The 25,801-nt window shown below is 40.5% G+C and overlaps 1 pseudogene; it reads left to right on the top strand.

The window, feature by feature from the left end:
* The first annotated feature begins 16,625 nt into the window (after positions 1–16,625).
* On the top strand, positions 16,626–21,229 carry LOC147998057 (Y-linked testis-specific protein 1-like; annotated as a pseudogene).
* Positions 21,230–25,801: the final 4,572 nt, after the last annotated feature.

Genomic DNA, 25,801 nt, shown 5'->3' on the forward strand with positions numbered 1-25,801 from the left:
CAGAACCAAAGAGGCTAAACATGAAGAAAGACCCAAGAAAATGCTTGAATTTCACACAGAAGGAGGAATAAACTAATGAGAGGAGGCAGATGGAAGGGAAGGATTAGGTGGCTGAGGGGATGGGACGGGAAATGGGGTGTGAGAATCATTTCTGGGGAGAGACGGGCAAGAGGGACAGAGGGCAGGAGAATAGACTGAATCAGTGACTGTCCAGGGTGGGTGCTATCTCTATGATTATCCTGCAGTCTGCGATGGGTGAGGCTGCCCTGGCGTCCATGAGGGTGACTTTAGCTGAGACTCGGTGCAGTGGGGCTACGGAGACCGAAATCGTCACTTTCCGTATCCACGGAGGACCCCAGGTGGAAGGATAAGGACACAAACCCACCCCCAAAATTTTGGCCCAGAAATTGCCTTTTCTATAATAGACAAAGGGACAGAGATGGAAGAGGAAATGAGGGAATGACCAAAGTATACGAGACCGGATGTGAGACTTATCCTATGGGCAGACGGCAAACCCTGACATTATTTTTTTTTTTTTTTGGTTTTTTTTTTTTCGGAGCTGGGTACCGAACCCAGGGCCTTGCGCTTCCTAGGTAAGCGCTATAACCACTGAGCTAAATCCCCAGCCCCAAACACTGACATTATTCATGGTCCTTCTTGTGTCTGCAGACGGGAGGGTTTAAGTTATTGTCCTCTGCAGGCTCCACCGAGCAGCCGACTGACACAGAAGCACAGACACACGGACAAATATCGGATGGAGCTCAGTGAGTCTTACTGAGGAGCTGAGGGAAGGGCGGAGCGAGGCAGAGGAGCACAATGGTCTTCACGTGGGGTCACTAACCCGTCGCCTGTCTGTGGATCCTGTTCTCCTACCCGGCTGCGTTTTCAGGACCTGGTGGGAGACGATGAATCTCGTCCTGCAGAGACTTGATGTGCCAGGGGAGGGGGTGCACCCAGAGGGGTCCTCCACTCTCTCAGAGAAGAAGGGGGTAGGGTAGGAGGAGGGACTGTAAATGGTGGGAGCCTGGAGGGGTGTGGTGACAGGGCCGCATTCAGAGTGTTACCTGGTGAATAGATACAACCATTCTCACAAGGAGGGGGCTGGGGACATGTCATCACAACGACGGGTGTGTGACATCATTGGGGTGGGGCATGACATCATGTGGTGGGGCATGACATCACAAGGACGGGGGTGTGACATCATTGGGTCGGGCATGGCATCATGGTGATGGGGCATGACATCGCGGGGGCGGGGACATCACATCATGAGGGCGGGATTTGACATCATTGGGTGGGACATGACATCATATCGGTGGGGGAATGATATCATAGGGATGGGGGCATGACATCATGAATCTTAAGAGAAAATAGAATAAACTAAAAGAAAGAAACCAGCCCGAGAGGGAGCTGAGCCCTAGAGACGCAAACATGGCGGCGTTTACCTACGGATGGTATTGGCTGTAAGATAAATCTTATTCTATCTACGATCCACACATGCAGAGAGGACACAGGAAAGGAGAAGGCCCGTGAGGGGGAAAGCACCGACCTCTCTGAAAGGAAAACTGGAACAGATTCTGTGGGTGAGTGGGGACGACTGAGGACAGGAGCGGAAGGTCGGTGGGGACGATGGAGGGAGAGCGCGGTGCAGAGAGAACCGGCCAGAATTAGGGGACACACGGGTTAATGCAGACACTCGATGGATGTGCTGGTTAGTTCATGGTGTCTAGAGGGCAAACTCCGGAGGATTTAATCTCACAGAGAATGCAGAGTCCGAACCTTCAATCCTTTGAAATCGAGCAAGTGGGACCTCAGGGTGGGGATGGGGCACATTCAGTGGAGTCGGTTTCTGAGGAGGTCACATGGAGATCCCTGAACAACAGACCGAGGCTGGGACAGAGATTATAAAGATATAGCAAATGAGACCTTCCTTAAGCCTCCATCGATGTAAATGCACCCGAAAACCCCTTCCCCCTCTCCAAGGTTTGTGTAGCCCTCATTCACCCTGAGTAAAATATATGCTCACAGCGCGTCCCTGAACACCTTCTAACAGAGCTGTGACACGGAAATCCTTGGAGCAAACCCCAACTCACTTGCAGGCAGAACAAGATTCTGTTGACCGACTAGTTCCTGAGTCCACTTCATCCTTTTGCACCTGGACACTCTAGGAAGCAGACATCACAGATGTGTGTGTGTGTGTGTGTGTGTGTGTGTGTGTCTGTGTGTGTGTGTGTGTCTGTGTGTGTCTCTGTGTGCATTTTTATGTGTGTGAGTGTTTGTATGTGTGTGTGTCTGTGTGTGTATGTGTGTCTTTATGTGTGTGTGTATATGTGTGTATGTGTGTCTCTATGTGTGTCTCTGTGTGTATTTTTATGTGTGTGAATGTTTGTATGTGTGTGTGTCTGTGTGTCTCTCTGTGTGTATGTATATGTGTGTGTCTCTGTCTGTGTGTCTCTGTGTGTGTGTCTTTCTGTCTGTGTCTCTCTGTGTGTCTTTTTCTATGTGTGTGTGTCTGTGTATGTTTGTGTGCATGTGTGCGTGTGTGTGTGTCTGTGTCTGAGTCTGTGTCTGTGTGTATCTGTATATTGGTTATCATATGTGTGTCTGTGTTTGTGTATATGTGTGTGTATGTGTGTGTGAGTGTGTCTGTCTGTGTGTCTGTATGTGTTTATGTGTCTCTCTGTGTGTGTATACGTGTGTGTGTCTGTGTGTTTGTGTATGTGTGTCTGTGTCTGCGTGTTTGTCTGTGTCTCTCTGTCTGTGTCTCTCTGTGTGTATGTCTGTTTGTCTAAATGTCTAGGTCTCTTTGTGTGTGTTTCTGTGTATCTGTGTGTGTCTGTGTGCATATGTGTGTGAATATGTGTATGTGTGTGTGTATGTGTGTGTGTGGGTGTGTGCATGTGTGTGTGTGTGTGTGTGTGTGTATGTGTGTTAGTCATGCATATGCTAACCATCCTCACACACAGAGTGTCTGGATTGCTTTTCTTTTGGAAAGTTGGCGAATCTTTCTCTTGGCATAAGAAAAGACCACCCTGGTTCTCAACTCTCTCTGTGAAGACATGAGAGGTTGAGTGATTTTCATGTATGAGGAGTCTGTCCTTGTGAAAATTGCTTTCATGGATAAAATAAACCTTGAAAAACACATCTCAACATTTACTTTCCTTAGTCTGTGATCCCTTGAGGGGATTACTCCATTATTATTATTATTATTATTATTATTATTATTATTATTATTATTATTATTATTATTATTATCATCATCATCATCATCATCATCATCATCATATATTATTATTATTCCAAGATTATTCCATTATATTATTTTTGCGCTGTTACCAGTGTGCTAATATTCACTGATGGCAGGAAGATTTTGGTTCATGTGGGTCCCATTGGACGGCCATGTTTTGGTTCTTGAAACTGAAATTTTTATTTACATGTTCTCAAGAGCAAATACATGCAAGTACAGAAAGTTCCTTGGTCTTCTACATGAGATTGACACCCTCACGTAGTTCTCTGATCTATTTGAGAGACAGAATTTAGACGAGCAATGAAAAGGTTGGTGACCAAAGACCAAGTTAGGGAGACATAAGACAGTTTTTTACAATGTTTCAGGCTTTGGGGATTGGTAGACATTATATAACCATCTTTTCATTCATAGCAGCAATAGTCAAAATTATTAAATAATAGTAGGCAGAAAAATTTAACAACATATGTGTGCTGACGAATTTAAATTCCCGTATTTCATCTCTAGAACATTATATATTCTCTTTCAGGTTCTTCTTGAAATTCTTTGAAGAAGTGAAAACCAGTTTGTGTTTATCTGTACACATCCATAAAGCATGGCCGTCGCTCTAGTGATGGACAGACGACACGACTGTCAAGAGACAGTCTGACTTTCTTACCAGAGAAATAAAACTTCACCTTCATGGAGGCAGTTTTGGTCTTAGGTGCAGAAGTTTAAAATGCCCTGAGAAAGCTTCCTACAACTACCATTTCATGTATATTGTAATATTCTAGGATGTGGGTTTGTCCTTTGCATTTTGTTTCAAGATCTACAAGAAAGTTTTGACTGTGTGTACTATTTGGAGATGTTGTCTTTTATCTTTTCTATCGATGGATTCTGGGTTGTAGACTCTCAGGCATTTTCTGAATCATCCCTCACAGTAAGGGCTGCAAATGAGATGAGTCTTCATCAGGAATAAAAGAAAGAAGACAGATAAGGTAATAGATGACTCCCTGATGTATTTATCCCTGTGAATCTGAGGTGACTGTTGTCATCAACCTGTATATATAAACTTTAACTTTACAACAAAGTACACTCACATGAGTTTAAACCTTTGTACTTTTCATTGTATAAATATTTGCAATAAAAAGAGCTTTCAAAGTAATAAAGTTGTGTGATGTGTCTAACTCATTTAATAGATTCTCTTGTATAACTTAAAGAATAAATAAATGGTTTTCCTTCATGTTGAATGTAATGAAGACAGTGTCTCTTCTAGCAATATATGTAGTAATTTTGGCCTTTATAAAATTTAATATGTTCATATCTTGCCAAAACATCCACCACAATTACTTATGGGATACTTCCTATACTTACTCAGTGTTTTTTCCTAAATATTGACTTTAAAATCCATTCAGCAGAATAGATATTGAGGCAGATGGAGGGAGGGAGGAAACTGAATGGGAGGGGAGGTAGAGAAGGGAGTAGATAGGGGGAATTAGGTAGAGTGGATTTGGCAGAATTAGGTATAGTGGATTTGGAAGAATTAGGTATAGTGGTTTTGGAGGATTTAGGTATAGTGAATGCAGGGAAAAGGGAATGGAAATCTCAAGTGTGGGGTGCGCATCTCTAGGAAGGGCCAGAGACCAGGGAAAGGCAAATCCCCAGGATGGCTATTGGGATGATTCTAGCAGTGGGGATACAGATCCTTAATTTGCCATTTCTGTAGCCAGGCATGACTTACAATGATGTCACAAGGAAAACAACCCACCACAAAACCCTAATTCCAAAATGAACACAGCCTACAAGATCTTCAGAGACAAAGATAGAGCAGACATGGAAGGAAGGTCCAACCAATGGGTAGCGCAGATTGAGACGTACCCCATGGGCAAGCATAAATCTCTTACACTAGTAAAGATACTATACTATGATTGCAGACAGAATGCTAGCATAATTGTCCTCTGAGTGACTCCACCCATCAGCTGAGAGGAACAAGTGTAAAGATTCACCACCAAACATTAGTTGGAGTTTGGGGTGTCTTTTGAAAAAAATAAAACAGGTGAAGAATTGAGGCCAAGATGATATGAGAGACTCCACAGGAAGACCAATAGAGTCATCTTACAGTGACTCTTGGGGTCTGCCAAAGACTGAACCACCAACCAGAGAGTGAACGTGGACTGAACCTGAGCCCCCAGGACATAGGAAGGAAATGTGTAGCTTTGTCTTTTTACAGGTGCCCCGACAATGGCTGTTGGTATCCCATGAAGATGGAGACCGATATTGGGATATAAAGTGAGTAAATAAATAAATGAATTTTAAAGACACACATATCCCATCTACAGACAACATGTTTTGGGAAAGAACAATTCTAGTTGTTCGGTACCCACATGAAGACAAAGCCTGTGGAGTGCCTATGTCCTTAGAGGCCATAATCCCTTTCATTCTGTTCTTCCATCAGAGTCCCAAGCTCCACCCGTGGTTTGGATAGTGGGTTTCTGCTTCTGTGTGAGTCAGCGGCTTAGTGGAGTCTCTCAGAGGGAAGCCATGATAGACTCTTGTCTGCAAGCATAACAGAGCGTCATTAACAGTGTCAGGGATCGGTGCTCATCCATGGGGTGGGTCTCAATCTGCACTAACCATTGGTTGACCATTCCTCACTCTCTGCTCTATGCACGGCCCCTGCATTTCCTGTGGTCAGAATAAATTTTGGGTCTAAAGTTGGTGTCTCTATCATTCCATTTGGGTTACTCTCTGGCTACAGGAGACGACTTCTTCAGGTCCATATCACTGAGGCTTTGATTCTCAGCTAAGGGAACACCCATGATTCATAGGCATCTCTTACCCCAGCTCTCTGCCTCTTTCTGGAAATGAACTCTGCCTCCCAACTCCTATCCATCCAGGCTGCTGTGTCTGACCTCAGTAGCAGAGGGTGTGATCACAGAGACTGTATATGCAAGGTGAGGAGATACCCGTGGGGTCCCCTCCTGCTCAGAGGAGAAAGGGCTGGGGAAAGGATTGTGAGAGGGGTGAACTGGAGGGGGGCAGTGTGCAGCATGTAAAGTGCATAAATAAACAAATAACTATGAAAATAACTAAGTCTACTTGAAGGTAAGAAGAGGGTGTGTGTGTGTGTGTGTGTGTGTGTGTGTGTAACTAAGTGAATTTTAAGGTAAGAAGCTGGTGTGTGTGTGTGTAAGTAAACTTGAAGGTAAGAGCAGTTATTCATGTGTCTGTGATTGTGTATGTCTCTGTCTCTCTCTCTCTCTCTCTCTCTCTCTCTCTATATATATATATATATATATATATATATATATATATATATATATATATATATGAAGTTAAGAAGCTGGTGGGTGTGTGTTTAAAATTAAATTATCACATTTGAGAAAACAGCGGTCTATGCAGAAGACAGGACAGCTTAGGCAATATATTTACAAAAAAATGGCGTTTGCTGAATATGAAGAAATGATTCGGTATTTAATAGCATTATCTGTTTTTCCAGAGGACCCGGGGCTGATCCCCAGCTCCCGAGTGACAGCTCACAAGTGGCTGTAATTTCGGCATCACAGAATCTCACACCCTCTTCAACCTCCTGGACACTAGGCATGTACGTGGGGCACACGTGAACAAGGAGGTGAAACTCTTACACATGTACAACAAAAAGTATAAAAACAGAAGAGCAGTTCCTGGTTGACATAATTTGATTTTCGTGAATATTCATAGTGATGACCAAAGTCAAATAAACACTTTATTGATCTATAATGCAATCAAAGCCACTAAATGTTAATGATCACATGAGTCACATAAAATATATTTTTTAAAAAAATGCAATACAAATTTGCTGTAATGAAATTAAAATTTTATTAATATACAAATTAGTAAACATTAATATTCTCATATAGAGCTGAAAATAATAATTTCCACATATTTGTTTGGCTTTTATAAATCTTGCAGTTTGTGGTTAGTTTGTTGTTGGTTTTTGTAGGAGTTCATTTCCAGGTATTAGCCCATAAACTCTATAAACTCATGCAGAATACACTACAGGAACTTAGGCCCTCCTGTGTTGAATCCAGGAAGGTTGCCATCTGTTTTCCTTCTTGTCTGATCAATTTTCTCTACGTACATTTCAAGGATATTTTTGTTCTTGGATTCCTCCAGTTTTGTCAAGCTGATAGCTGATTGCTGATAACTGGAGAATATTTAATTTTTGAAGATCATTTTTGAAGCTATTTCCTGATGTCTGCACTATCAATGTTGTAGACTTTCAAATGAGTGACCAAATGAACAGCTATTATCAATTATAGCTACTATTATGCCTTATAAATACTGTTGTTTTGACTTTTTGAAAGAAGAAGTCAGAAAGGGATGGTGTTTGGGGTAAGGGACTCTGTGGGGGAAAACAGGAAGGAGGGCAGCATTTGAGACGTAAATAAATTAGTAAAATAAATAAATACAAAAAATAAAGCAGAATTCAAACTATACAGGAAAATCAGATTTAATTGATAGGAAACAGTATGGTTTTGTATCGTAACCTAATTCCTGAATTTTATATACTTTAATCAATCTCATGACTAATTCTCAGAAATCAAAAAATTGAAAAAAAATGTTACAAGTAACACAGTAGGTTGACCGAATCATAACAACAATGTTTCTATAACTGTACACTTTCTATGCCCGTATCCAATCCAAAAATCCAGTTGACATTTAGTTATTGCATGTCTTAAGTCATTCTATTCTGTGATAATTCATTACAATTTTTATCTTCTGTGATCACACCTTTGAAGATAAATAATTACTTTGGTAGAATGTCTCTGAATTTGGATTTGCACAGTGATTTTTCTCTTTTAGTTTGAGATTATACGTACTTGACACAGATACCAAAAAGTGTTTCTTGCTTTGCTTATCACGGTTAAGCATTAGGAGGACGCCTGTCATCTTAACAATTGCTCCCAATTACGGAGCAATGAAATTATTTTAAATTATTTTCCTTTTGTAGATAAAATTTTTTAATATATTGTTCTTTTGTATTTTCTTTTAAAGTAATAGAAGTTAGAGAGAATCACATAAAGCCTATGGAAAGACTGTGTGTCTCTTCAATACTTTAGGCTTTATTTTCACCATCTCGGTCATTTTTTTACCAACATTTTGACCTGAATGTTCCTTACTGCATGTAAGTCGACTCAGAACAATGAGTCCGAGGATTATCTAATTATTGTCTTTCTGTTTGGGTACCTCATGCCTAAAACAATACTGTAGTTTTAGTGTCATGGTAATTTTTTTTAATGTCTTCCATATTTTCAGCACACTAAAATGGAATTTTATTTTGTTTCATTATACTCATAAAGACTCAAGATTCTAATTTTGTTATTTTATTTTCTTGTTGTATAGCAACCTGAATCTAATTATCTGACACTAGCTGACTTTTATATTTGTATTCTGTCACTTGTAAACCGACTTCAATTTCTGTATAATGTGTGCATGCATGTGTGTGAGTGTGTGTGTGTGTGTTTGTACGTGTGTGTGTGTGCATGTGTGTGTGTGTTTGTGCATGTGTGTATGTATGCGTGTGTGTGTGTGTTTGTGTGTGAGTGTGTGTGTGTGTGTGTGTGTGTGTGTGTGTGTGTGTCATTATCTGAAACTATGATATTGATGTTGAGAATCATCTGGCTGAAATTCTTTTCCACCGCGCTACTAGAAATCAAAAAGTGGAGAAGAGACTACTCCTGTTCCAAACCATAGACCCTGAGTGCCCAGAACTGACGTATGGACTGAACAAATAGTACAAAAAGCAGAGCCTAACAATTCACTGTCCCGAGACCTACTTAGCAGTTCCAGTCCAATGCAATGAATTTACATGTACTGAGGAATATGGAATTGTAGCATAACGAGCTGAAATCATTTACAAACAATTTCTGGAAGATTTCCAAATAGCTAAGAATTGATACAGGGAATTTTCAAGGCCCCTGAGACATAGCATGTGGTTTAAGCTCTGCCCAGATGAAAACATTTAAGTACTTGACTAATCTACTAAAGTAATTTAGTAGCAAGCATACTTTACAATAGTTTGCAAATAAGCATGGTGGGGAATGAAGAGAACACTTTAAAACAAAGTTAAGTTTCTTAAAGTTTGTTTCAAGACCGCAAAAAAAAAAAACAAAAAACAAAAAAAAACCCAGCACAGTGGTTTTGTTCTTGTTTTTGTTTTTTGTTTTTTTTTTCGTTTTTGTTTTTGTTTTTTCTTTCACAGTCTTTGCACCTTTTTAAAAAGAACTTTGGGATCGATAATTATTTACTTATTATAAGAACTTTCTTCAGATCCAGAGTTCTTCTCAGTGCTGCCTTGACTTCTTGGTTCATTAAGCTATAGATGATGGGGTTCAGCATGGATGTCACTGTGGTATGGAAGATGCCAAAGAATTTATGAACTCCTTGTGGGTGGTTAGAATTGTGTCTCAAGTAGTTTTGACCCAACCCCACAAGGCAACCTAATCCCCATGAAAAAATTGCCAAATGGACACATACCTCAATACTATTTGGATTGAATAGTGAAGTGGGGCCATACAGTGGCCAAAGGCCGTGGCTGCCAATAGGCAGCATTCAGTTATTCCTAAAAGTGTGAAGAAAATATTTGTGTGGCGTATCCCTCCTGAGAGATTCCTCAGATCTCACTTACACGGCTCTCCATATCTTGGGTATGACAGAGCCAGTGTAACCAATTTCCAGGATACATCAGTTCACCAGAAAGAAGTACATGGGGTTGTGTAGAGATGGACTAGTGTAGATAGCAAAGGCCATGAGAGCAGAGTGAGGGTGAACAGGATGAAGCATTCTCGACGAACCTCAAAGCATTTGACAAACAATTCGTTTTCCTGCAACAAAGTGCAATTGACACAATTGACACTCATCTCCTGGAACAGAGCAGTAAGGCATTAGAAGGATTCTTGCAGATGAAGGATATTAATTTTTTCCTACTTTTAGACACTCACATCAGAGCCAAAGTCTTTCTCTGTAGTCACAAAACTCAAAGCTTAGAAGTGATTTATTATCACAGATTTTCATATCTAATACTTTCTTTCTTTACACCAGGGGTTTTTCCAAAGTGTGCTAACCATTAAGCCAAGTGTCCAAATATTTACAAAGATGGTGCAAACTTGTATTAATGAAGCTCAGCCAGAAGGTTTACCATGGGTCTCAGTTCAGTTTCACATGCCGTATAGGCAATCATTCAAATTAAGGAAAAGAAAACCTTGACTGTATCTGAATTTTTTACCCATTCTTATCATTAACTCATTATCAATATTTTACAGAAAAACAGATCAACCCACTCATTTCTATGCTTTCTTGTTGCCAAAGTTATAGTGTCTCCAACCACCCTGTGTTTATTTTGGGCCCAAATTATTCTCTGATTGCTATTATGAATATGGAAACCCACAAAATATAGGTATAATTTCCTCAAGACTCATTATTTTTGTAGATAAAGTAAAATCCAATAATCATTTGATAAATATATGATTACTGGTTTTAATACATAGAATTAAAAGCAAGGCCCATCTCGATGTCTGCACAGTAACGAGGTAGTCAGAGAATCCTTTTAAGATGTGTAAAGTGAGCCGTGAAAGTGAAGAATGATCAACCTAACAACACCATACCACTCATGTCACAACCTTCAATATGACAGCTGGTATTTTGTAACTGAATAGTTCCTGTCTCTTTATTGAACATATTTTTTTAGCACGAGTATCACTGCATAGGCATTAAATTTCTGTTTTCTTAATATTGTTCATGATATTCTATCAATCAGACTATTGATTTAAATAAAGAAAAAATAATAAAATATGTGTTGTGTTGATATGTAGTCCAGACTAACCTGAAATTCCTAATTCCTCTCCCTCAGTCTCTCGAATGTGAGTATTCTAAGAGCAAGACATGGCGTCTGGCTTGATAGAAATTCCTTCCTATTCTTTCATCTCAACATCTTAGAATTCCACCAAACAAACCTGTATTTCTGTACACATAGTATCTACACAGTTCATTCCTCTTTGCTCACTTTGGCATATGGCACCTGCTGTGTGCTTGTTTGGTTACTTACATGGAAAACTGTTCAGTTCCAGCACAGCCTTGTCTGTTTTCAGATATCATCCTTCTCTTCTGTCTACAGTTACACTCTGTTTTTCACACTGTGACTGCTAAAGTAGCTGTTAGCTCTGTGGTGGTGACTCCTCAACTTGTTCACATTGTAGCCTTATATGGAGACTGAGTATGGACTGCAAAGTTCTTATCATTATGTTCACCATCCTCACCAATCTCTGAGCTCTCGTGTAATGAGAAGCTCCAGGGTTTAGCTTACTTTGGATCCTTGGGGATTCTGCCTGTCCCTTCCCATTATATCTTCTGATGTTCAGTCTCATGTCCCTCAAATATTGGAACGTGGCAAACTCATTTTTCTCCCAGTCTGATAACTTTTCCCTTCAAATGAGATGTTGTCTCCTGTTTTGTGGGGTGTATATGTCTTTGCTGAAGTTTTTTTTTCTTGCCAAAAATACACCACTTTTTCCTGACAAGAGTAGAGAAGGAGATATCACCAGCCTGTTAGGCTCTCTCTCTATTCACTTGATATATTGAAATGTCAGATGTATGTGAGTAGATCAGCACATGGTTGATCCACAAATTAAATGTGATTTTCAGTATTTCCAAATTATAAATAAACATGTTACCTATGTGTACAAATACCATATAAGACAAACACACATACACACACATATGCACACACACTCACATGTATGCCACATACACATGACTGCTTATATATTCATGCAGAAACACAGACACAGAGAAACACAATAGAGAAAGAGGACATGGAGATTGTACATGAATTACAATGTTAGTGTAAACAACAATGCAGGGTAACAGTATTCCTTTACATCCTTTTTCACCATTTGGTCACTTTTAAATGCAGTGAAGAAAAAAATGTATTCCCTATGAGTTTGCTTCTGTGTGAATTAAGTTAATTTCCCAAATCACTTAAGTTGATCTGGTGTTGAATGCTTTTCAGCAACATGGGACATGAGCATGTGTTCATGTCTACCCACAAACATTTTTGATTTACCTTTGTGTAAACTGTATTTTGGGGAGTTTCTCATCACAACACATAATTTTTGTTTCTATTCACTAATGATCACTAGATTAATTTTCTATTGGGGATAATGAAAACCACAGCTCACCAAACAACAAAAACAACAACAGAAAGCAATACAATACAAAGTTTTCTCATGGGGGAGACGACATAGTCAGGTATTCTTGCTTATTAGATCTATTAGATTAGATCTGCACCCATTCATGAAAAATTTATAAAAATCTAAGTGTAGAGAACATACGACAGTCTTAAAGCTCTGACAATTAGGAAGCAGGAGGTCTGTTGTACATACTTAAGCACTCAGTGGACTCTGCTCTTGTAGAAAAATTGCTGGAATGAAGAGGATTCTATTGTGATGCATTTCACACTTATTTTGATGTACTGTAAATATTTCTTCAATTAAAACAAACAAACAAAAACAAATAAACCACCTTCCCACAGACAAAACAGAAAATGAATACTTTTCTAAATTTGAAATATTTTTAAACCAACTTTGTTTTCATTAGTAGTTTCTGTATTAGTATATGTAGCTCTCTAGTTAGAGAGTGAGGCCTTGCCTCTCCCAGTTAAATTTCCAGAATATCAACTCAAGAACCAGAATGTTATAGTTATATTTGAATTTGTGCAATAAAAATGATTCAGGAGAAATCCTTAGGTTTTATAAAAGAAACCTTACTAAAGCTAAAAGCACACATTGCACCTGACATGATAATAGTAGGAGATTTCAACACCCCACCCTCATCACTGGAGAGATCTTGGAAACAGAAATTAAACAGAGATGTAGAGAAAGCAATAGAAGTTATGAACCAAATGGATTTAGCAGATATTTATAGAACATTCCATTCTAAAAAATAAGAATATACATTCTTCTCATGATCTCGGGAACCTTCTTCAAAATTGACCACATAATCGATCTCTCAACAGACCTTAACAGATACAGGAAGATAGAAATAATCCCATGCATTCTCTCAGATCACCGCACACTAATACTGGTCTTCAACAATAACAATAATGATAGAAAGCCCTCATATACATGGAAGTTGAAAAATGCTTTACTCCAAGACAACTTGGTTAAGGAAGAAATAAAGAAATTAAAGACTTCTTAGAACTTAATGAAAATGAAGGTAAACATTCCCAAACATATGTGACACAAGGAAACAGAGCTAAGAGGAAAACTTATAGCTCTGAGTGCTTGGGAAAAGAAACAGGAGAGATCATATGTCAGGAGCTTGATAGCACATGTAAAAGGTCTAGAACAAAAAGAACTCAGTAAACATAATACTCCCAAATAACATAAAATATCTTGGTGTGAGATTATCCAAGCAGGTGAATGATCTGTATGACAAGAAGTTCAAGTATCTGAAAAAAGAAATTGAGGAAGATCTCAGAAGATAGAAAGAGCTTCCAAGCTCATGGATTGACAGGATTAATATACTAAAGATGAACATTTTGCCAAAAGCAATCTACACATTCAGTGCAATATCCATCAAAATTCCTACTCACTTCTTTAATAGAGATAGAAAGAGCAATTTGCAAATTCATTTGGAATAAGAAAAAAAAAGCCAGGATAGCTAAAAGTATCCTCAACAATAAAAGAACTTCTGGGGGAATCATCACCCCTGAACTCAAGCAGAATTACAGAGCAATAGTGATAGAAACTGCATGGTATTCATACAGAGACAGATGGATAGAGAGTGGAATAGAATTGAAGACCCCGAAATGAACCCACACACCTATCATTTGATATTTGGCAACGGAGATAAATCCATCCAAAGGAAGAACCAGCATTTTCCAAAAATAGTGCTGGTTCAACAGGAAGTCAGCATGTAGATGAATGCAAATTATCCCATTTTTATGACCATGTACAAAGCTTAAGTACAAGTGAATCAAAGACCTACACATAAACCTGATGCACTCAAACGAATAGAAGAAAAGTTCGGAAAGAGTCTTGAACACATGGGCACTGGAGAAAATTTTCTGAACAAAACACCAATGACTTATGCTCTAAGATCAAGAATTGACAAATAGGACCTCATAAAAGAGCAACATTCTGTAAGGCAAAAGACACCGTCATTAGGAAAAAACTGCAACCAACAGATTTGGAAAACATTTTTATCAGTTTTATATCTGATAGAGGATAATATCCAAAATACGCAAAGAACTTAAGAAGATAGACTGTAGAAAGCAAAAAATATACTAATAAAATGGGGTACAGTGAGTTACAAAACATTCTCAGCTGAAGTTTATCAAATGGCCAAAAAGCACCTAAATAAATGTTCAACATCCTTAGTCATCAGGGAAATTAAAATCAAAATAAATCTGAAATTGTGCATCACACCAGTGATAATGGCTAAGATATAAATCTCAGGTGACGGCAGATGCTGGAGAGGATGTGGAGAAAGAGGAACACTCCTCCATTGTTGGTGGGATTGCAGACTGTACAACCATTCTGGAAATCAGTCTGGAGGTTCCTCAGAAAATTGGACATTCCATGACCTGAGGACCCAGCTATACCTCTCTTGAGCATATACCCAAAAGATGGTTCAACATACAACAGAGAAATATATTCGACTGTGTTCATTGCAGCCTTATTTGTAATAGCCAGAAGCTGGAAAGAACCCAGATGCCCTTCAACAGACGAATGGATACAGAAATGTGGTACATCTACACAATGGAATATTACTCAGCTGTAAAAACAATGACTTCATGAAATTCTAGGCAAATGGAATGAAGTAGAAAATATCATCCTGAGTGAGGTTACTCAATCACAGAGAAACACACTTGATATGCACTCATTGAAAATTAGATATTATACAAAAGTTAGAATTAGCCATCATGCAATACACAGACCGCTTGAAACTCAGGAAGGATGACCAAAATGCAGATGCTTCACTCCTTCTTTATAAGGGGAACAAATACCCACAGGAGGGGATAAGGAGGCAAAACTTGTAGCAGAGACTGAAGGACCTGCCGTCCAGAGCCTGGACCACATGTAGCCCAGACATATACAGACACCAAAACTATATAAGATGGATGAAGCTAAGAAGTGCAGGCTGACAATGACTGGATATTGATCCCTCCTGAGAGTCACAGCCAGAGTATGTCGAATACAGAGGCAAACGCCATCAGCAAACCACTGAACCAAGAACCAGACCCCAGTTGGAGGAATTAGAGAAAGGATTGAAAGATCTGAAGGGATTTGCAACCCCATAATAATAACAATGTCAACCACCCAGAGCGTCCAGGGACCAAACCACAACAGAAAGACTGTACATGGACGGACTCATGGATCATACTGCATGGAGCAAAGGATGGTCTTGCTGGAAACAACGGAATGAGAAACAATTTTTTTCTTACATGGTTTGTCCCCCAGTGAAGGGGAATGTGGGGAGGGGTGGGGTGGCCATGTGGGGATGTGAACTCCCTTATAGAAGGGTAAGGGGGAAGGGTTAAGGGGCTTATGGACTTGAATACTGGGAAGGGAATAACATTTGAAATGTAAATAGGAAATACCCAACAAGGAGAGAGAGAGAGAGAGAGAGAGAGAGAGAGAGAGAGAGAGAGAGAGAGAAACAAGAAGAAGAAGAAGAAGAAGAAGAAGAAGAAGAAGAAGAAGAAGAAGAAGAAGAAGAAGAAGAAGAAGAAGAAGAGGAGGAGGAGTTGAAACAGAAAGAAAACTAAACTTTCATTCTCCTCAATCCCTGTCGTCAGCTGTTGTTGAGGCAGTCGTGTTAGTGAGTCATTATGAGTGTAATTTCTGGTGTTACTTTGAGACACCATCTCATGGTAAACTTTAGTCTCGTACAATCTCCTTGCCCCTCTTCTGTAATGTTCCTCAGCCTTTAATCAGGTGACGTTTTGTAGATAGAGCCATCGAGACTGGACTTGATGTTTCTATCCTGCATTTTGAATGGGCGGGATTTTCACTGTGATGTTTGTTGCAGAGACTGTAATTAATTCTGTATATAAGGACACATGGCTATGATTGTTGTTAGGTAAGATACTGGCTTAAGTAAGTAAGAGGCTGTACATTCTCCCCCATAACCACAGCTTCAATATCCTTATATACGTGGCTAAATTACCAGGACCATCCATGTTCATTGAATGGGACTTAAGCAAAATTACAGAGCTGTTGGCTATCACCAAGCTATTTATGCCACTGCACTGCCCTTATGGTTATCCTGCCATGTTGATCATTGTGTTTTACAGGCATGAGGTGAACAACACTTGAAACTGACAAGAATGATGATTGTAATTACAGGTTATACTAGAAATATGACCTGTGACTGGCACATCTTCCTGTATAAGAATACTGACTTTCTGATAGGCAGGAGAAAGGTAAATTAAATTTCGTTTTAACATATCAAAAGGAAATTAATTTTTTTCCTACTGTAGCATGTTAAATTAATTGAAGCAAAATAAAATCTATATACTTGATGTTGGGGAAATATCATTTAACAATATAATCCTAACTCCTTTTAAATGATTAAATATCACATGTAGTTGGTAGCTGTCATACTGTATAAAATTGGCATCAGGATTGGGACAATGAAATATTCTCTGTTTTATGCAAATGCATAGTAATAATGAACAAAATTATGTACCCAGCTTCATGCTGTAGGTAACTAATTACATTTATTCAATTGTATCTAAGATAATTTCATATTAGCTAGGTGTCAAATGCATAATAATTATGACTAAATTATTAATTAAATCTTAAAATAAGCATAGTAGAGTTACCAAGTGGACATGGAAAAAATATATTATAATAATCAAAAAATATTTATTAAAAGCCAAATGATGAAAACATTTTATATATAACAGCAGCCTGGAGCTAAATGTCACCTTAAAATGTCATAGTGTGTTCTAGTGAGGTGGTTTAGCAGATAAAATTTCATGCCATGAAAAACCAAGAACCTAAATTTGATACCTACACATATATGTTTGGAAGATTTCTATATTCACTCCATGATCAGAACACATAAAAGCTTACACAGAATATTAACAATGCTACTAATGAGAACAATAATAATAAGAAAAAAAACAAAACTCTAGGAACATTTTACAGAAACAATGTATTGGCCTTAAAATAGGATATTCAACACCTTTTCTAAGTAGATTAACTATTCAAAGAAAAACTAAAAGGCTTTAACTTCATTCTATATGAAAGCAAAAACACATGAGATGGATGTTGTAAAGAAAGAGAGAACTGCAAACTGTAAAATTAATATAGTCATTGCAGAGGAAAGAAACAGACACTAACCCAAGGTTCTATAAGTAAGCATTTGGAGGATTTACTGCATAATATAAACATATTTAATCCAACACATTTTATGATGATAAAGAAAAGAAAGCTGGAAAAAATAATGCCTGAATGTAGTCTCTGCACCTAGAAGGTGACAAGATGTCTCAAGTTCAAAGATACCCTGAAATACATCAGAAAATGATAAATAGGTTGATTTTATTATGGAGTAAGTATTGTAGTATTAGCTTAGTGGTTAAGAGCACTTACTGCTCTTAAGAGCAAACACGTTCACTTTCCAACATCCATGAAGCCACTTGCAACCAGCTGTAAAGCAGCTCCAGGGGATCTGACATCTCCTGGTCTCCCCAGGTGCCTGTGTTCATGTGAACAAATCTATACATAGACGTACACACATAACAGATCATTAAAATATAAAGATTCATGAATGTATTTTCTGCACAAATTATAAAGAGTAAGCCTTCTACGTATGCAAACACAATTGATGCAAAGTAATAAAAGGAGACAATTTGCAAATAGTATGAAGTGTAAATTAAGGATTAATGCTTTCACAGTTCAGTAAGTAAAAACGCTAAACTTGACAATTGAATTGCAATGTAGATGTTAAAAAGAATCTAGCATTTGAATTTATGAGTGAAACTATTTTATAAATTATTTTATTTATTTACATTCATTTCATTGTACACTCTCCTGGTCCCCTCCCACAGTTCCTCATCCCATTCCACCTCTTCCTCCCCTGACTCGAGGAGGATGCTCCCCAGACCCTGCCAGGCACTATAATCCCTGGGACCTCACGTCTCTCAAGAGTTAGTCCAGACCAGGCCGTCCTCTGCTATACATGTGTCAGGGCATCACACCAGCTTGTGTATCCTGCCTGGTTGGTGGCTCAGTGTCTGGGAGATCTCAGCGATCCGGATTAGTTGCGACTGCTGGTCTTCCTATAGAGGGTGCCGTCCCCTTCAACTTCTTCAATCCTGCCCCTAATTAAAGAACTGACAGAAGTCAGAGACTGATACCTTTTTAAAATATATGTACCATTTAATTTTGAATAGTGTAATATGGGTTCTCATGTAAAATTGATGGCAATATATATTTATTATAGTTAGAGTGTGGTGGGGACAGGGAAGGGTTCTGAAAAGAATCCTTTTGAAGATCTGAAGAACTATGTGACACAAACAATTAAAGTGCCCTCTAATTTACAGGTAAATTCCATACTTACTTGCATCCAGTATTCTGTCTACCCATATTTCAAAAACAAAATTACCTCATCTATTTCATCCTGTTTTGCTGCATTTGATCTAATAAATTCCTTGTATCCAGAAGTGCTGGTAAATTTTAAAGACATTTAAAATATGACTGGTCGATATCGGGTTTGTCATCAGTTTATCCCGACTTTGGAAGCAGGTCCAGGAGCTAATTTTTCCTCGCTCTTTGCAAAGAATCCATAATTCATGATTGCCATTGACTTCAATACAAGGTATTTAATCCTGTCAAATTCTAGCTTTGTGTGAATAAAAATGGCCCTCCTCTAATTGTGGGTTTTGATAAAGCTAATTTTTTTGTGCTATCCAGAGGCCTGCCTCGGAGAGAGAGACTAGCAATATTTCCGATACGGAGAATGACTTAAAGATAACTAAAGGAAAGATAGGAGCTGGGTAAATCACCACCAAGGATGTTGGTGACTCAGAAAACAAAGACTTTTTCAGGAAAAAAAATGCATGAAAAGAGCTACTTGGGCAGAATGTGACTGGAGTCATCAGAATATTTGGGTGGGGACTTTATTTTGGGTCTCCAGGAGGCTATATGAGAAGCTAAACCCTAGAACTGGAAGTTTCTAAGCGTAACTAGGGAAGGAACTGGGCTGAGAGGGCTTCTATGACGTAAGCAGAGCCTGGATGATGTCACAGCGCACTGGGCGGAGGTTGCGCTTCTCTTCCACTTGGGGGCGCTAGACTCCCCTGAAGGTTGGTTCACTATCTTCAGAGCGGGGTGTGAAAGCCAGTTGATAGCTCATAGTAAGAGGGTAGAAGAGGAGTGTGGCCACCCTTCTGGCTCCTTTGCTATCCTTTCTCTGTTCTGCTTGCTTAAAGTGGGGACAGGGATACTTAATCCCACACTGACCTACCCATTCAAGGAGAGGTTCCTCAGCAGAGGCAAAGTGCCTCGGGCTGAAGAAATGTGTATGAATATCTTATTCTGAGCTGTAGAGAACCATTTGTTCATTTCCCTTTGGACTTTAGATTTTGATTTTTGAGACAGGGTTGTTCTGTGGGTAGCTTTGGCTATCCTGGATCTAACTCTCTAGACCAGGCTGGCTTTGATCTCACAGAGGTCTGCCTCCCTCTGTCTCTTGAGTGCTGGAATTAAAGGTGTGCTCCACCATTGCCCAGCCCTCCTATGAACTTCTGATTATGACAGAATTAGATTCCGATGCTCAACCCTGTCTACCATCGCCTTCCTCACCTGCTCCAAAGTTCTCTTAGACAAGAGCCTTGGTCCAGCGCCCTCCCCACCCCACCCCATTGTTCTTGCAGGCAGTCACATGACAGAGGCACCAGCATTGTGTCTGGTTTAAGCAGGCGAGCTCTTCAAACCCAGGCCACGGGCAAGTATGAAGCCTGAACACAGAACGATAGTCTCAAGACAGTGGACCAGGATGTCGTGGCCTACCACACTAGGTCTACAGCCAAGAAGAAGAGGATGTCTCTGAGGAGGATGAGCACACCATCCTTCCAGAAGCGGAGGAGGAGGAGGACTTCCCCCCAGGCCCTGAGGACATTGTGGGCTGCAGAATTTCTCACGGATGGAAGGAAGGTGATGAGCCGTCACCCAATGGACGGCCATCGTTCTAGATCAACTGCCAACAAATCCCTCTCTCTATCTGGTCAAGTATGACAGAATTGACTGTTTCTACGGCCTGGCACATCACAGCGATGAGAGGATTTTAAAGCTTAAGATCTTGACTCACAAAGTAGTGTTTCCTCAAGTGAAAGACGCCCATCTCGCAAATGCCATGGTTGGCCGCGCTGTGGAGCATAAATTTGAGGGCAAACATGGCTCTAAGGACAACTGGAGGGGGGTGGTCCTAGCCCAGGTGCCGATCATGAAGGACTGGTTTTACATCACCTACGAGAAAGATCCAGTCCTATACATCTACCAGCTCCTGGATGATTACACAGAAGGTAACCTCCATATCATTCCAGAGACTCCTCCAGCAGAGGTGAAGTCAGACGTTGACAGTGACATCTTAACAGGTCAATGTGTGCAGTTCACCAGAAGCAACAGGTCCAAATAGATCGGCCAAGTCATTTGGTGAGCCGAATCTGAGTAACATGGTGAATTCGGTTAGTTCCCAATAGGCCGCAGTAGTAATAAGTGGACTGTTCGGGATATAGAAAATTTTTCACAAATGGAATCAAAATTTCTAGGCGAATTCAGTGAGTTCCCAATGGGACATGCTTGTATGAGTGTGCTTTTCAATATAGAGCAACATTTTAATGAACGGAATCTAAGTATCATGGTGAATTCAAGTTCCAGCCAAGCCTTCCGTGTACTTCATCAGTTTGATGGCGACGTCCACATCTACGTCTCTAATCTGGTGGAAAAGATCCATTAAGGTGAAATTCACAAAGTGTGGGGGACATAGATGGGGAATTTATAGGATTGGGGGAATATTGTTTGTTTTTCTGTGTTTCAGATTCACAAGGGCCTTTAACAACCCCAGTATCTTTTCCAGTGGAATTTGTTTTTGCTCTAAAAATTAAAATGTGTGATTTGACATGTTGTGTGTGAACACTTTGGTGGAGGAGACGGGCTGTGGTGCATGGAACATGGAGAGGAATCCGGAAAGGTCAAGGCTGTGAACAGTAAGTCTGATGTCACGTAGGCTAAAACAAAGAGGACTGAGCTGGTCTGGTCTTTAGGGAGAGAAAAGGACTGGAGATGAGGCTTAGAGGAGCAGGGATAACACGGGGGAAAAAGATGCATGTTTAGGAAGCAGTGGAGAGGGGCCAGACATAGATAGACTCTCTGAGGTGAAGTTTGAGGGAGAAACAGACAGTTGGGGAAAGAGGGGCAGGGAACAGGGAGGTGGTCTTGGAACTCAAGGGGAAACCCAATAAACTGATCCAAGCAGACTGAGAATCAGAGAAGGTTGGGGATTGTTTGACTAACGAAACCTAATGAAACCTGTTTTTCATCTGTAGATGTATTATTTTTAATTATGTGGGTGGGGGCAGTGCATGAACACAGGAGATCACAGACACAAGAATAGTCAGGTCCCCTGGAGCTGGAATTAAAGGTGGTTGGGAGCCATTGGACATGAGCTCAAAGAACAAATCCACGTCCTCTTTCAAAGCAGACGAGCTCTTGATCCATTGGTCATCTCTCCAGGCCCCTAAAGTCATCTTTTCAAATATATCCAACCTTCACATGCAGAGAAGAGACCAGGATGAGGGTAAAAAGATTAAATTGATGGTGATTTGGAAGAAAGACTAAAGAACACATGAGGGAGTAGAGGACACTGAGGGATGCAGGAATTCCAAATGGAGTTCTCAAAAAGTGAAGCAGGAGACCAGGAAGAACAGAAAGGGTCTAGAATGAGTTGAACTTGGGCCACATCCATATTGGTCTCTTTTGTTTCTTAAAGTACAGCCAAGACATCACTACAGAAGGTGGATGTGACGTGGAGGCTTCCCCAGAGGACATTTTGTCGAGGATAACTCAAGTGTAGTGATTGCCAAACTCAGTTTAAATCTATCGATTCCTGAAAGTATCATGAAGCCCATTATTTTGTATGATCAATAAAAAGTAATTTTATTGGGAAGATGAGGATGCCGTGAGCTTCTGTCAGGTGTCACGCGATCCTGTGCTTAGTTTCCCTGAGCACTGTTTGTCGCTCTTGCATCCTTTAATATTTTTTGAGGTCTCTATGCCCCTAGATGAACACAAAGAACTCCTGAAATGGTTTGTCTTGCCTCACTCTCCTTCACCTGGATGGCTCCTCCACACCTGTGGTCCCTGTTACCGTATCTAGCCCCAGGAATTTCCCGTCTATGACTCACATGTAAACTTCTCCTCAGAAAACTCTTGACGGTGACTCCAATTCAGAGGTGCTGCATTGAGCTCTATCCTATGCCATTTGCCATTACTTCAAAATGCTTTGCGGTTCCTGACCATGTAGCTCTCTACTCCTGTGAAGCCCCTGTGCACTCCATGGGGTCTCTCTGAGCCACATCTACACTCCAAGAATGTCTTTGGAGGGAACCTTCTCATGGACACATTCATTGCTGTTTCTTTTCTCAAGAATAAGTTTCTCACTGCTGGACTTGAAAATACTTTCTATAGTTGATAAATTCTGTTATTTGGGGGTTTTTATACTGGCTGTTTGTCTGATGTTTTCATTTCTGCAAAAAGACATCATGACCAAGGCAACTTATAAGGAACAACATTTAAGTAGGGCTGGCTTACAGGTTCAGAAGTTCAGTCTATTTTCATCAAGGCAGGAATCATGGAAGCGTCTAGGCAGACATGGTGTTGGAGAAGAAGCATATCTCCCCCACAGTGATATGCTGCCTCTAACAAGGCCACACCTACTCCCCCAAGGCACACCTCCTACTTGTGCCACACTTCCCATGGAACAACCACATTCTAACCACCGACCTGATTTTATGCCAACTGGACACAAGCTAGAGTCATCAGAGAAGAGGGCGCCTCAGTTGAGAACATGCGTCCATAAGATCCAGCTGGAGGGCATTTTCTTAGTGATTGGTGGGGAGGGCCCGGCCCACTGTGAGCGGCACCATTCCTAGGCTGGTGGTCCTGGGTTCTATAAGAAAGCAAGCTCAGCAAGACATGAGGAGCAAGACAGTAAGCAGTGCCCCTCCATAGCCTCTGCCTCAGTTCCTGCCTCCAGGAACCTGTCCTGTTTGAGTTCCTGTCCCAACTTCCTTTGGTGATGAGCAGCAATGTAGAAGTGTAAGCTGAAGAAACCTTTTCCTCCCTAACTTGCTCTTTGGTCACCGTGTTTCCTTACAACAATAGGAACCCTAAGTAAGACAATTTCTTATAGAAACAGTGTGTCTAGTAGAGCCACAGACTCTTACCTCATAACCACAAATAGAGACGTATAGACACTTTGTTTAAATTTAAAGGTAATGTACTGCTCATGTACTGACCTGTGACGTTCTAGTTTGCTTCCTTCTCTCCGTGATGAATGACATGATCAAAACTAACTTGGGGAGGAAAGGGTTATTTGCCTTACAGGTCACAGAATATCACTGAGGGAAACCAGAACAGGAGCTTGAAGCGGTAACAAGGAGCTCTGCTTGTTGGCTTGCTCCTTGTCTCAGTCATTGTTCTGATGCTGTGAAGAGACATCATGGTCAAGGATCTACTATAATGAAAGCATGTAATTGGAGGATCCCTTACAGTTTCAGACGTCTGGTCCATCATCATGGCAGGGAGCATAACACGGGAGCAATAGAGAGCTACTGCTCTGTAAGCAGAGAGAGACAGAGACAGAGACCGAGACAGAGTGAGAGAGAGACAGACAGAGACAGAGAGACAGAGAGACAGAGAGAGAGACAGAGACAGAGAGAGACAGAGACAGAGAAAGAGAGAGAGACAGAGAAAGAGAGTGGCAGAGAGAGAGACAGAGACAGAGAGAGACAGAGACAGAGAGAGAGGCAGAGAAAGAGAGAGAGAGGGAGGGAGGCAGGGAGGGAGAGAGAAAGAGACAGAGACAGAGAGAGAGAAACAGAGAGAGAGAGACAGAGAGAGACAGAGAGAGAGAGAGAGAAAGAGAGAGCGAGACTCTGGAAAGCATGGGGCTCTTGAAAACTCAAACCCCACTCTTGTCGACATACCCACTTCCCCCTCTTAATCCTTCTAATCCTTTAAAATCCTTAAGATTTCTCCTCTTAATCCTTCTAATCCTTTAAAATACTGTCACTCCCTGTTAAATAATATTCAAATATATGTATGTTGGAGCCTTTCTTGTTCAAACCGCCACACTCCCCATGGCTTGCTCCATTACTATTTCTTACAGCCTAAAAGGCTATTCTTTTTACACATAACTACTGATGAAATTGCCCACAATGGTGGGCCCTCCCACAATAATCATTAATCAAGAATATGTTCCATAGACTTGCCCAAAGACTAATCTAATGGAGGCAGTTCTTGAATTGTTCTCTCTTCTCAGTTGACTCCAGATTGTCAAATTGGGGGGAAAAAAAGAGCGAGAGACCCCGCACCGTAACGAATCTCTTACTCCATGTTACATACTCACCACCAGCCACTCTCTTCTCTCAGTGTACAGACCCACTTCCCTGTATGGCAGAACTGAAGAGTAACTACTGTCACCAACATGAATACTCGAGGATATGTGACAAGAAATGAATACATTCTACAGCTCCCAACGCCAAGCAAAAGCATTTTAGTGTGTGCTACACTTACTGGGAGACTGTCAGTCACTGGCCATTTCATGGGTCACAGTAGACCACAGAACCAAAAAGTCACAACCTAAACATCATCTCCTCTCAACAGGAGACATAGCCCTTTCTCAAAACCCAAGAATCTATCTGTAGGCTTATATTTTTTCAAAACCTACTTAACTTAGGATTCTTAAACACTTCAACCATCCTTCTAGCCCACCAACCGGAGGTAGCAGAGGGAGAAAGTTGATAGGAAAAGTGAGAGAGTTTTGGACCTATTTAGAAGTAATTCTTTGGGGTAACTCCAATCTTCATTGTGCAGTACGGTCCAATAACAAACGCAAAATATCAATCAGTAGCAGTGCCTTGACCTGGCAGAGACCACAAGGCTCTAACCAACCAACAAGAAGCAGCAGAAGCAGCGAGAAGCAGCCCGGATAGCACAGGTTCTTTTGTCCATTTCTCATTACGGAAAGAAGACCAGCAAAGACCATCGAAGCCTTGCAAGGTGTAGCAATGTAAAAATGTCCTCTCCCTCTCTGTGCGATTACATTTATGTTCTCTGTAAACATCCTGTCCCCCTTCAAGCGTGTGCTCCATCTAAATACCACATGCCTTCTCATGTGTCTGCTTCAGCAAAACATCCTCTCCTAACATGGCTTCCAGAAAAACATCCTGTGACACAAGTGAGTTTCCAAAGAAACCAAAATTTTTCCACTTCATCTAGCCTTATCTCACACTCGGCCGTGACATCA

The sequence above is a fragment of the Rattus norvegicus genome, chromosome Y (genome assembly GCF_021556685.1).
Source record: "Rattus norvegicus strain SHRSP/BbbUtx chromosome Y, alternate assembly SHRSP_T2T, whole genome shotgun sequence".
In the NCBI taxonomy this organism is placed as follows: domain Eukaryota; kingdom Metazoa; phylum Chordata; class Mammalia; order Rodentia; family Muridae; genus Rattus; species Rattus norvegicus.